Raw genomic sequence first — 14,502 nt, 5'->3', positions numbered from 1 at the left:
GAAGAAATTTTCGAGTGGAAAAAGGATGCAACCGTGGTTGACAAGAGAAGTCAAAGCCAAAGTTAAAGCAAAGGAGAGGGCATACAAGGAAGCAAAAATTAGTGGGAAGACAGAGGATTGGGAAGTTTTTAAAACCTTACAAAAGGAAACCAAGAAGGTCATTAAGAGAGAAAAGATTAACTATGAAAGGAAACTAGCAAATAATATCAAAGGATACTAAAAGCTTTTTCAAGTATATAAAGAGTAAAAGACAGGTGAGAGTAGATATAGGACCGATAGAAAATGATACTGGAGAAATTGTAATGGGAGATGAGGAGATGGCAGAGGAACTGAACAAGTATTTTGCATCAGTCTTCACTGAGGAAGACAGCAGGATACCAGACACTCAAGGGTGGCACGGAAGAGAAGTGTGCGCAGTCACAATCACGACAGAGAAAATACTCAGGAAGCTGAATAGGCTAAAGGTCGATAAATCTCCTGGACCAGATGGAATGCACCCTCGTGTTCTGAAGGAAGTAGCTGTGGAGATTGCGGAGGCATTAGCGATGATCTTTCAAAAGTCGATAGATTCTGACATGGTTCCGGAAGACCGGAAGATTGCAAATGTCACTCCGCTATTTAAGAAGGGGGCAAGGAAGCAAAAAGGAAATTATAGACCTGTTAGCTTGACGTCGGTGGTTGGGAAGTTGTTGGAGTTGATTGTCAACGATGAGGTTACAGAGTACCTGGAGGGATATGACAAGATAGGCACAACTCAGCATGGATTCCTTAAAGGAAAATCCTGCCTGACAAACCTATTACAATTTTTTGAGGAAATTACCAGTAGGCTAGACAAGGGAGATGCAGTGGATGTTGTATATTTGGATTTTCAGAAGGCCTTTGACAAGGTGCCACACATGAGGCTACTTAACAAGATAAGAGCCCATGGAATTACGGGAAAGTTACATACGTGGATAGAGCACTGGCTGATTGGCAGGAAACAGAGAGTAGGAATAAAGGGATCCTATTCTGGTTGGCTGCCCGTTACCAGTGGTTTTCCGCAGGGATCAGTGTTGGGGCCGCTTCTTTTTACATTGCACATCAATGATTTGGATTATGGAATAGATGGCTTTGTGGCTAAGTTTGCTGATGATACGAAGATAGGTGGAGGGGCCGGTAGTGCTGAGGAAACGGAGAGTCTGCAGAGAGACTTGGATCAATTGGAAGAATGGGCAGAGAAGTGGCAAATGAAGTACAATGTTGGAAAGTGTATGGTTATGCACTTCGGCAGAAAAAATAAATGGGCAGACTATTATTTAAATGGGGAAAGAATTCAAAGTTCTGAGATGCAACGGGACTTGGGAGTCCTCGTACAGGATTCCCTTAAAGTTAACCTCCAGGTTGAGTCAGTAGTGAAGAAGGCGAATGCAATGTTGGCATTCATTTCTAGAGGAATAGAGTATAGGAGCAGGGATGTGATGTTGAGGCTCGATAAGGCGCTGGTGAGACCTCACTTGGAGTACTGTGGGCAGTTTTGGTCTCCTTATTTAAGAAAGGATGTGCTGACGTTGGAGAGGGTACAGAGAAGATTCACTAGAATGATTCCGGGAATGAGAGCATTAACATATGAGGAACATTTGTCCGCTCTTGGACTGTATTCCTTGGAGTTTAGAAGAATGAGGGGAGACCTCATAGAAACATTTCGAATGTTAGAAGGCATGGACAGAGTGGATGTGGCAAAGTTGTTTCCCATGATGGGGGAGTCTAGTACGAGAGGACATGACTTCAGGATTGAAGGGCGCCCTTTCAGAACAGAAATACGAAGAAATTTTTTTTAGTCAGAGGGTGGTGAATCTATGGAATTTGTTGCCACAGGCAGCAGTGGAGGCCAAGTCATTGGGTGTATTTAAGGCAGAGATTGATAGGTATCTGAGTAGCCAGGGCATCAAAGGTTATGGTGAGAAGGCGGGGCAGTGGGACTAAATAGGATAAAATGGATCAGCTCATGATAAAATGGCGGAGCAGACTCGATGGGCCGAATGGCCTACTTCTGCTCCTTTGTCTTATGGTCTTATGGTCTTATGGACTCGCTACACAGACCTGGTGCAATACAGAACTGTGGGACTCGTTACACAGACCTGGTGTAATAAAGAACCAAGATGCAATAGAAGGGTTAACTCATCTGTTTTGACTCTGGTGCAGTTTAATCGGTCAAATTCACCTTAGAGAGAAGGACCGTTTAATGAATGCTGAAACTCTGAGCTACAATGCTGGCTGTTCATCTACATGTTATGTCAATAAGAACTTGCCGATGATGCTTTAACATGGAAAGTTACTGTTGCTCAGTTCGAAATCTCTGCTCATGACTCAGTGTGAGTCTGAGACATCGAATTACCTCATCTTCATTAGTGTGCAAGATGTGAAAATTATACAAGTCCCAATGATTAAAGATCAATATTTTAAATTACAGTTCAGGTCAGCGTGGCTCAAAACATCAAAGCAAAATAAATCTCGAAGGAAAACAGCCCTGACAATTCTCAGGTACTGAGAATCCACAGACAGGTTTAGTTCAAAAGAAAAGACTCATAACACTGTAATCCCCAGGACTGGAAAATTCCAGACTTCAGACAGGGATGGCCAAGTTGCTGGAAGTCCAGGCAGGTGGAATAGGTAAGTGGTTGAGCAGGAAACATAGAAACAGATCAGAAAGGTTTCTACAAGTGATTAGCAGGAGTTCATGTGGGTTCCTCACAGGCTGAGACAGGGCAGTGGATTAACAAAAGGGCCGGGAGGTTAAATAAATATTTTTTGGGCGGTAATCGAATAAGTGGAAAAGTCCCAGAGGAGCTTGAGAAATTGCGAACATATATTGGAGATAAACTCCAGGAACTGATGAACCTTGTGCTCTGTGCCCTTTGGGTTTTAGGAATGGGTGCGTAGGTTCTCATCTTCCAGAATTCCACAGATTGGAGAGGTTCCCATTCATTGTGGGGTAGCAAACAAAATGATGCAAGGAGAGAGAGAGAGAGAAAGCACAGAACTGCAGACCAGGGAGTCTGACATCCAAAGACAGAGTGCATGAAACAGATGTTCCTCATTTTTCCCGAGAATTTGTGGCTACCTTTGGCTCCCATTATGACGTCGCTGTAGCGCGGCCAATCAGTGTTGCGCTTCACACAGCTGAGCCATGGTAACTTGTATCAGTGTCGCCCTGGTCACTCAGTGTAACGAGCACCATCTATTCCTTTCCTTGTCTGCAACGTCCATCACCCTTCGCCGACACCTGTCTGCTCACACTGAGATATTGGGGCATGGTGGTACTGAGGGTGATTTAATAGAAGCTCTGATTTGTGTACACCGCGTCAACAAGGAGCAGAAGGGGACATCACTGAAGAATGAGTTGTTTGGTGAATCTCTCAAGGAAACATTTTACATCAGTAGTATCAACACATCATCTTTTAATGGATCAGGTTGTCTGAAGGTGTTGACAGTAAATGCCGACGGCCACTGAGGCAGTTGACGGAATATTTGTTTGCAGATGGGCTTTAGCAATAGATGGAGGGATTTGGGTGTGGGCTCAGGGGGTGGTAGTGTAGAATTCCAAAGGGAAACACCAAGAAGGGCTGGAGAAAAGCAAGCTTTCTAGATGGTTAAAAGGGCTGGGGGTGGGGTTACCTGGAGAGGGAGGGTTTTGATCGCTAGAATGCAAACATTTGCTTGTCGGCCGTTTTGGACAAAGAACCTGGATGGGCTGATGGGTGGTGGAATTTGGATAAAGACTGAGACAGATTAACACACACAAAATGCCGGAGGAACTCAGCAGGTCAGACAGCACCTATGGAAATGTATAATCAGTCGGTGTTTTGGGCCGAGACCCTTGAGCCTACATTCAGAGGCTGGAAGATTGCATACTGACGAGGAAAGCACTGGGATAGCTAAGGCCAACAGAGGGAATTTTTGGGCTCAGTTGTGACAGCAGAAATCATGGCTACAAATGGCGGGGTGAATACATGAATTAGCAATGGATTTGCTGTATCTGTGCACCATGGGTGAACTCCCCGTTTACCACATAGCTGTTCATCTGCCATTCACTTATCCTGTCCACATTCTCCTGATCCCCTTCTACACACCCCTCACAGGACATACTATCAAGAAGGTTTGTATGTCTGTGAACTTGGATTGTTCGTTTTTCCTTCTGTTTCAAATTCTTGATAAAGGTGGTGAACAGCTGGGATCTCAGTCCCAAACCATGTTGCACCGTCCTAGTCAACGCCTCTCAACCCAGCACTGATTTTTCTTTCCTTCTCCGTTTACAGTCGGCTAATTAATTTTCAGTCCAAAACAATGGATTACTCCCAGTGATATGCACTCTAATATTGTTTAATAATCTCCATTTGCACCTCATTAAAGGCCTTCCTGAAGTCCAAGTGCACCCCATCACATGCTTCACCCTCCTTACTCTGCATGTTACAGCTTCACTTTCCAATGATTTGTTAAACATGTTTTGCCTACCTTTCAAAAATCCATGTTGACTCTGCCCAGACTGGTTTATTTCTCCAAGTGGAGGCACACGAGACTGCAGATACTGGAATCTGGAGCAACGAACAGTCAGCTAGAGAAACTCAACGAGTTGAGCAGTATTGAAACAACATTGTGACATGAAATGTCGACAATTCCTCCCCCCTACCCACACACAAATCCAATTCAATCCACTCACTGTAGTTCCTCCAGGAGGCTGTTTATTCTCCTAAAAGCCCTACCTGAATAATAGACCCCCCTCCCTCCCTCCTCAGCATTTCCCCAGCTATGGATGTCAGACTCCCTGGTCTGCAGTTCTGAGCTTTCTCTCTCTCTCTCTCCTTGCATCATTTTGTTTGCTACCCCACAATGAATGGGAACCTCTCCAATCTGTGGAATTCTGGAAAGTGAGAATCTGTGCACCCATTCCTAAAACCCAAAGGGCACAGAACACAAGGTTCATCAGTTCCTGTAGTTGATCAACTCTGCAATATATGTTCTGAATTTCTCAAGCCCCACTGGGACTTTTCCATTTCTTCCATTGCCGCAAGAAATATTTTTTTGTGAGGAACCCATATGAATTCCTGCTAAACACTTATAGAAACTTTTCTGATCTGTTTCTATGTTTCTTGTTCAACCATTTACCTATTCACCTGCCTCGACCTTCCAGCAACTTGTCCATCGCTGTCTGAAGTCTGGAATGTTCCAGTACTGTGTTTGGTCCAGCTTTTCCTTTGACCTAAACTTGTCTGTGAATTCTCAGTACCTGTGATACTTCAGGGCTGTTTTTCCTTTGGGATTTATTTTGCTTCAAAAGGGACATATATTATGTCTAAACTGTGCATGGTGTAATTCTCATAATCTGAATGTTTGGAAACACTGACGGATGCCAACTGCCTCATTGGCTTCCATTTCCTGTCCTCAGGTTAAGCTCACTCAAGCCTCTTCCTTCACCCTGTTAAACACCACATCCTATTCCTGGGCTGCTTTTAAACTCGCCGGAGCCCCTTTCCCAACATCAATTTATACACACGATGGCTCTGTTTCCAGCACCTTCTTTCAACTCACCCAAACCCTAATTTGCACATCCCTTGGAGAATACATTGGAGAGCATACCCATGTTCCTTTATATCTGATGTGGGTTCCACTACCCACAGATGTAGGAAACAGGGAGTAAATAAGGTGCTTGAGGAGTATAAGAAGTGCAAGAAAATACTTAAGAAAGAAATCAGGAAGGCTAAAAGAAGACATGAGGTTGCCTTGGCAGTCAAAGTGAAGGATAATCCAAAGAGCTTTTACAGGTATATTAAGAGCAAAAGGATTGGAAGGGATAAAATTGGTCCTCTTGAAGATCAGAGTGGTCGGCTATGTGCGGAACCAAAGGAAATGGGGTAGATCTTAAATAGGTTTTTTGCATCTGTATTTACTAAGGAAACTGGCATGAAGTCTATGGAATTAAGGGAAACAAGTAGTGAGATCATGGAAACTGTACAGATTGAAAAGAAGGAGGTGCTTGCTGCCTTGAGGAAAATTAAAGTGGATAAATCCCCGGGACCTGACAGGGTGTTCCCTCGGACCTTGAAGGAGACTAGTGTTGAAATTGCAGGGGCCCTGGCAGAAATATTTAAAATGTCGTTGTCTACAGGTGAGGTGCCGGAGGATTGGAGAGTGGCTCATGTTGTTCTGTTGTTTAAAAAAGGATCGAGAAGTAATCCGAAAAATTATAGGCCGGTAAGTTTAACGTCAGCAGTAGGTAAGTTATTGGAGGGAGTACTAAGAGACAGAATCTACAAACGTTTGGATAGACAGGGACTTATTAGGGAGAGTCAGCATGGCTTTGTGCGTGATAGGTCATGTTTGACCAATCTATTGGAGTTTTTCCAGGAGGTTACCAGGAAAATGGATGAAGGGAAGGCAGTGGATATTGTCCACATGGACTTCAGTAAGGCCTTTGAAAAGGTCCCGCATGGGAGGTTAGTTCGGAAAATTCAGTAGCTAGGTGTACATGGAGAGGTGGTAAATTGGATTAGCCATTGGCTCAATGGAAGAAGCCAAAGAATGGTAGTAGAGAATTGCTTCTCCGAGTGGAGGCCTGTGACTAGTGGTGTGCCACAGGAATCAGTGCTGGGTCCATTGTTAGTTGTCATCTATATCAATGATCTGGATGATAATGTGGTAAATTGGATCAGCAAATGTGCTGATGATACAAAGATTCGAGGTGTAGTAGACAGTGAGGAAGGTTTTCAGAGCCTGCAGAGGGACTTGGACCAGCTGGAAAAATGGGCTGAAAAATGGCAGATGGAGTTTAATACAGACAAGTGTGAGGTATTGCACATTGGAAGGACAAATCAAGGTAGAACATACAGGGTTAATGGTAAAGCACTGAGGAGTGCAGTAGAAGAGAGGGATCTGGGAATACAGATACAAAATTCCCTAAAAGTGGCGTCACAGGTAGATAGGGTCATAAAGAGAGCTTTTGGTACATTGGCCTTTATTAATCAAAGTATTGAGTATAAGAGCTGGAATGTTATGATGAGGTTGTATAAGGCATTGGTGAGGCTGAATCTGGAGTATTGTGTTCAGTTTTGGTCACCAAATTATAGGAAGGATATAAATAAGGTTGAAAGAGTGCAGAGAAGGTTTACAAGGATGTTGCCGGGACTTGAGAAACTCAGTTACAGAGAAAGGTTGAATAGGTTAGGACTTTATTCCCTGGAGCGTAGAAGAATGAGGGGAGATTTGATAGAGGTATATAAAATTACAATGGGTATAGATAGAATGAATGCAATCAGGCTTTTTCCACTGAGGCAAGGGGAGAAAAAAACCAGAGGACATGGGTTAAGGGTGAGGGGGGGAAAGTTTAAAGGGATCATTAGGGGGGGCTTCTTCACACAGAGAGTGGTGGGAATGTGGAATGAACTGCCAGACGAGGTGGTAAATGCGGGTTCTTTTTTAACATTTAAGAACAAATTGGACAGATACATGGATGGGAGGTGTATGGAGGGATATGGTCCGTGTGCAGTTCAGTGGGACTAGGCAGAAAATGGTTCAGCACAGCCAAGAAGGGCCAAAAGGCCTGTTTCTGTGCTGTAGTTTTTCTATGGTTTCTATGTATTTCCAGGGCTTTCTTTAAATTCACTGTTCAGGAGACCCAACTATAATCGGTAATTATAGTGACAGCCATTGGAGCAGGGACAAAGGAGAACCAGCCTTCAAATAGTTTTCAAATGTCATCTAAAGATGAGTCTTAATATAATGAAGAGAACTGGGTAAATAAATAGCACTGTCTGTGCGGAGAGGAGTCTGCTGGTTCCACTTGAGAGTCTCGACCATAAGCCATGCTCATAAACATTGGCCAAACCCACAATCAATAGCGTTACCTTAAATGGCTTCTAGCGAACCTGGCATCAGACATCTTAAGGTAAGACAATTTACACCAGTATGACAGAGATCAAGGAAAGCTTCAGAAAGGCTATCGTGCCCCTAATTTCAATCGTTTTCATCCATCAATCAATAAATTGTGTGTTTGTGTATCCAGAGAGCTACTCATCATAATACAGTGGTAAAAGGAGAATGTTCAGCTGTCTGGGTTTTGTTCTGAGAAACTTCTAGAATATTGATGTGATCTGTCCTACTCTAATGAAGGTGCACTTAAGAGTTAAAATATATACTCAGTGGCCACTTTATTAGGTACGCATGCTCGTTAATACAAATATCTAGTTAGCCAATCATGTGGCAGCAACTCAATGCATAGAAGCATGAAGACATGGTCAAAGGGGTCAGTTGTTCAGACCGAACATCAGAATGGGATTGAAATGTGATCTAAGTGACTTTGACTGTGGAATAATTGTTGGTGCCAGGTGGGGTGGTTTGAGTAACTCAGAAACTGCTGATCACTTGGGATTTTCACGCACACCTGTCTCTGGAGTTTACGGAGTGTGGTGTGAAAAGCAGAGAGGAAAAAATAACATCCATTCAGTGGCAGTTCTGTGGGCAAAAATACCTTTTTCACGAGAGAGGTCAGAGGAGAATGGCCAGTCTGGTTCAAGCTGACAGAAAGGTAACAGTAATTCAGATAACCAGGCATTACAACAGTGGTGTGCAGAATAGCATCTGAATGCACAACACATCGAACCTCGGAGTGGATGGGCTACAGCAGTAGAAGACCATGAACACACACCCAGTGGCTACTTTACTAGGTACAGGAGACACCTAATACAAGATCCACTGAGTGTAGTCTCATTATAAATATAGTATATAATTCTGTGGAAACATTTATCAACACTCAAAGCATTGAAATAAACTATGCAAATGTAACCATTCAAATCGTATTGAATCACCAGCTGTTATTTTAATGTTAAAACTTTATGAACTCTAATCTCATAGAGATTATCCCAAAATATTCTCTGTCTGTGGCTGATTGTACTGATCTGATAAGTGCAGAACTCCAGTCCCTGTGGCTCATTCACGATCTGTGCAGACAGCAGGATTGAGTAGCCAATGGCCCCAACAGTTTAAGGGGAAGGGTATTTTTCATAATTTAATTACACAGTTTGATCTGTGCAGGCCAATAATCATCACAGGTTTGTGATGTGTCAATGAACACAGTGCAGACAGCTGGAGAGGTTGATGTTTCGTGTCAGTGTGTGCCTGTGTAGGGACCTGCTACCAGACAGTGCTGGCGTGACAGACTGCAGGACATGGTTACTCACCCTTCAGAATGTCGATGTTGGGTGGGACAGTCAAATATTCAGTGCAGGTAAACATCTGAAGGTCTGCCTCTATGTTACTGTAACGTGGCTTCTGAGTAACATGCAGTTAACATTCCGGCCAGTAGAGAGAACACTTGTACTCATTTCTGAGTCCTTTGGAGGGGCACATTTCAGAATCAGAATCAGGTCTAATGATATTTGTTAACTTAGCAACAGAAGTACAATGCAATACATGATAATAAAGAAAAAATAAATAAGTCATTCAATTACACCAAGTTTATACAGTGCCTATAAAAAGTATTCGGCCCTTTTACATGGCCGTTGAACTCATAAGCACTACCTCACTTTTTTTTTAATATATTTTCTGTTTTTGCACAATTTTTAATTTAACTATTTAATAAACATATACAGCGCCTATAAAAAGTATTCACACCCTTGGAAGTTTTCATGTTTTATTGTATTAGAACATTGTATCACAGTGGATTTAATTTGGCTCTTTTGTGTCAAAGTGTAAACAGATCTCTACAAAGTGGTCTAAGTTAATTACAAATAGAAAACACAAAATCAGCCGGCTGGTGGCGAAGTGGTATCAGCTCCGGACTTTGGAGCGAAGGCTCCCGAGTTCGAATCCAGCAGCTCCCTTGCACGCTTTCCATCCGTGCTGGGTTGAGCGTCGAGCTACCATCTTTGCCGCGTAAAAATAAGAAAGCCTGCTAAAAAAACGCTGTCATGATGGTGTCCCGATGACTCCACTCAGAGTTAAGGGCTTTCTTCTTCTTCTTCTTCTTCATAAAACACAAAATAATTGATTGCACAAGTATTTAAGGCAGTATTGAGTAGATGTGCCTTTGGTGGCAATTACAGCCTTGAGTCTGTGTGCATAGCTCTCTATCAGCTTTGCACATCTGGACACTGCAATTTTTCCCCATTCTTCTTTACAAAACTGCTCAAGCTCTGTCAGGTTGCATGGGGATTGTGAGTGAACAGCCTTTTTCAACTGCAGCCACAAATTCTCAATTGTTTTGAGGTCTGGACTATGATTTGGCCACTCCAGGACATTCCTGTATAGCATTGGCTTTATGCTTGGGGTCAGTCTTGCCAGATTTCAAATCTGCCAGTCCCAAGTTGCAGTTCTCTTGCAGACTGCATCAGATTTCCCACCAGGATTTCTTTGTATTTTGCTGCATTCGTTTCACCCTCTACCTTCACCCTCAGCCTTCCAGAGCTATTCTTCATGGTAGGGATGGAGTGTTTTTGATGATGTGCAGTTTTTGGCTTATGCCAAACATAGCATCTAGTCTGATGGCCAAAAAGCTCAATTTTGGATTAATCAGACCATAGAACCTTCTTCTAGCTGACTTCAGAGACCCCACATACCTTCTGGCAAACTCTAGCTGAGATTTCATGTGAGTTTTTTTTTCCAACAGTGGCTTTCTCTTTGCCACTTTCTCATAAAGCTGCAACTGGTGAAGCACCTGGGTAACAGTTGTCGTATGCACCGTCTCTCCCATCTCAGCCACTGAAGCTTGTAACTCATCTAGAGTTGTCGTAGGTCTCTTGGTGGCCTCCCTCACTAGTCCCATTCTTGCATTGTCACTCAGCTTTTGAGGATGGCCTGATCTAGGCAGATTTACAGCTGTACCATATTCTTTCCATTTCTTGATGATTGACTTAACTGTACACTAAGGGATTTTCAGTGACTTGGAAGTTTTCTAGTATCCATCTCCTGACCTGAGATTTTCAATAACTTTTCATAGAGTTGCTTTGAGTGTTCTTTTGTCTTCATAGTGTAGTTTTTGCCAGGATACTGACTCACCAGCAGTTGGACCTTCCAGATACAGGTGTATCTTTACCACAATCAATTGAAACACCTTGACTGCACACAGTGATCTCCATTTAACTGATTATGTGACTTCTAAAACCAATTGGCGGCACTAGTGATGATTTGGTGTGTCATATTAAAAGGGTGAGAGGTGAATACCTATGCAATCAATTATTTTGTGTTTTATACTTGTAATTAATTTAGATCACTTTGTAAGATCTGTTTTCACTTTGACACGAAAAAGTCTTTTTTTTGATCAGTGTCAAAAAAGCCAAATTAAATCCACTGTGATTCAATATTGTAAAATAATAAAACATGAAAACTTCTAAGAGGGATGAATACTTTTATAGGCACTGTATATGTTTATTAAGTAGTTACATTAAAATCATGCAAAAACTGAAATAATGTAAAAAAGTGAGTTAGTGTTTATGAGTTCAATATCCATTTAGGAATTGGATGGCAGAGGGGAAGAAGCTGTTCCTGAATCACTTGATTGTGTGCCTTCAGGCTTCTGTACCTCCTTCCTGATGGTTTCAACAAGAAGAGGGCGTGCCCTGGGTGCTGGAGGTCCTTAATAATGGACGTTGCCTTTCTGAGACACCGCTCCTTGAAGATGTCCTGGGTACTTTGTAGGCCAGTATCCAAGATGGAGCCAAATAAATTTCCACCACTCTGCAGCTTCTTTTGGTCTTGTGCAGTAGCCCCCGACCCCATACCAGACAGTGATGCAGTCTGTCAAAATGGTATATCTATAGAATTTTGGGGTGTTTTTGTTGACATACCATATCTCTTCAGACTCCTAATGAAGTATAGCCACTATCTTGCCTTCTTTATAACTGCATCAATATGTTGGGACCAGGTTAGATCCTCAGAGATCTTGACACCCAGGAATTTGAAATTGCTCACACTCTCCCCTTCTGATTCCTCTATGAGCATTGGTGATATAAAGGGCAGTGTTCACTCCCAGGTGGAAGGGTGGTGTCACTGATGCCACTGTCTCTGTGGAGACCCTACTGAAGCAGCCAGTGAAAGCACTGGATTGATTTTAATCATTCTGCTTCACCCTCTCATCACTGCAGGCAGACCGAGGGAACCAAACAAAACCCTAAAACTCTCATTACAGGAAAATCAAATAGTGACCTTCTGCTTCCTTCTTCCCATCTCTCCTGGTGGACACAGGGGAGCAGCAATGTAAGGATGTGAAGGGGGAGTTTCTAAAGACTGTGAAGGAAGTGCTAAAATGTAACACACTTTTGATACTTACAGTATATTTCTGTAGTTATACCACAATAATTATACTTAGTTATATTTTGATAATTATATTTCTGTAGTTATACCACAATGATTATACTTTTGTGGTTATATTTCAACAGCACGGTAGCATAGCGATTTGCGAAACGCTTTGCAATGCCAGTGATCAGTGATTGGGTTCCATCCCTGTCGTTGTCGGTAAGGGTTTTGGACATTTCCCCACGACTGCGTGGGTTTCCTCCGGGTGCTTTGGTTTCCTCCCACATTCCAAAGACGTAGAGGTTAGGGTTAGTGAGCTGTGGGCAGCCTGATCTGATGCTGGAAGCGCGGAAACACTTGCGGGCTGCCCCAGCACATCCTCAGACGGTGTTGGCTGTTGACGCAAATGATGCATTTCACTGTATGTTTTGATGTTTCGATGTACTTGTCACAAATAAAGTTAATTTTTATAATTATATTTCTGTAGTTATATTTTGACAAATATATTTCCATAGTTGTACCTCAATAATTATATTTCAATACTCATTTTTCAAAGTATATTTATTATCAAAGTATGTATATCTTATACAATCTTGAGATTCATCTCCTTGCAGGCAGCCACAAAATGAAGAAACATTAAAAACCACGAAAAAACGCTATAAAATCTACAAAAAAACACACACACAACAAAGACTGACAAACATTCAATCTGCAAAAGAGGACAAATTATGCAAATAATAAAAAACAGAAAACAAATAATACATAGAGCATGAACTGCAGAGTTAGTTCAGCACTGAGTCACGTGAAGCCTGGTGGCTGCAGGGCAACAACCACTCCCGAACCTGGCAGCCAGCGACCCATGGTTCCTACACCTCCTGTCTGATGGTACTAATGAGAAGCGAGGGAGAAAGGTCAATTGCAGGTAGACTCAGGTGGGGGGGTCTTGGCAGGCACAGAGTAGTGGTTCATTTTCTGTAGTTATGTTTTGATAATTACATTTTAATGATTATATGTCCATAGTTATACCTCAATGATTATATTTTTGTTGACTGTGGAGATCTGTCTATATTAATGAATGTTCTCAGTCTGAAAAGTCCACTGCCCACTTCCCTCCAGAGATACTGTCTCAGCCATCCCGGTGTGGATGAGTGAGACCCAACGTAGATTGGGAGACTGCTTTGCCGGGCACCTATGCCAGAAAAAGCGGATCTCCCAGTGGCCACTCATTTTAATTCCATTTCCCATTCACATTCCAGTATGCCTATCCATGGCCTCCTTCACTGTCGTGATGAGGCCACACTTAGGATGGAGGAGCAACACCTTATATTCCATTTGGGTAGCCTCCAACCTGATGGCACAAACATCGATTTCTCAAACTTCTGGCAATGGCCCTCCCCTGCCCCACCCTTCACCATTTCCCATCCCCTTTTCCCTCTCACCTTATCTCCTTGCCCACCCATCACCTCCCTCTGGTGCTCCTCCCCCACTTTCTCTTTCTTGCATGGCCTTCTGTCTCTTGCACTAATAAACTTCCCAGCTCTTTACTTCGTCCCTCCCCCTGCAAGTTTCACCTATCACCTGGTGTTTCTCTCTCCCCTCGACGTTTCGTGTTATTTCCGCACTTCCTTCCATTAGAGGTAACCGGGAGAGCAGATGTAGGTCGATATCAGGGGCATGTTGCCAATGAAACACCATTGCAGCCCAAGTTAAACAATCCCTTCAAGATTCTGACCTCACTGGGACAGATTTCTGACCAGGGGAGTGTGGAGGGGTGATGAGGGGCAGCAGTGGGGGGGAATGAGAGGCAGCAGGAGGGTGTGATGAGGGGCAGCAGGAGGGTGTGCTGGGGAGAAGAGGATATAATCAGAAGTTATGATGTAGTCACTAGCAAACAAGTACCAGCCTTTGAAAAGTGTTAAAGCATAACCTTTGAAATCATAAAAAGGAGCTGCCCAAACAAACCGCACGGTCTGTGAAGAGAGCAAGTTCACAGTGGGAGGCCATGTAGGAGATCTGGTCAAGAAAGTGATATGATTATGAAACACTCTCATACACATTGTGCACCTTACACTGGGCCCTCATGAACCAGCTGACAGATACCTTGAGCTAAGTCTTTTTTGCACCAGTGTAGCAGAGATCAAGGAAGGTTCCGGAATGGCTATTTTGTAACTTTGCGTATCAAACTTACTCATTGTCATATTTTTTCAACAACTAATACTTGAGGTGTTTGTGTACCCAGAG

This window comes from Mobula hypostoma, chromosome 21 (genome assembly GCF_963921235.1).
Source record: "Mobula hypostoma chromosome 21, sMobHyp1.1, whole genome shotgun sequence".
Classification (NCBI taxonomy): Eukaryota; Metazoa; Chordata; class Chondrichthyes; order Myliobatiformes; family Myliobatidae; genus Mobula; species Mobula hypostoma.
Note: the sequence above shows the minus strand (reverse complement) of the source record.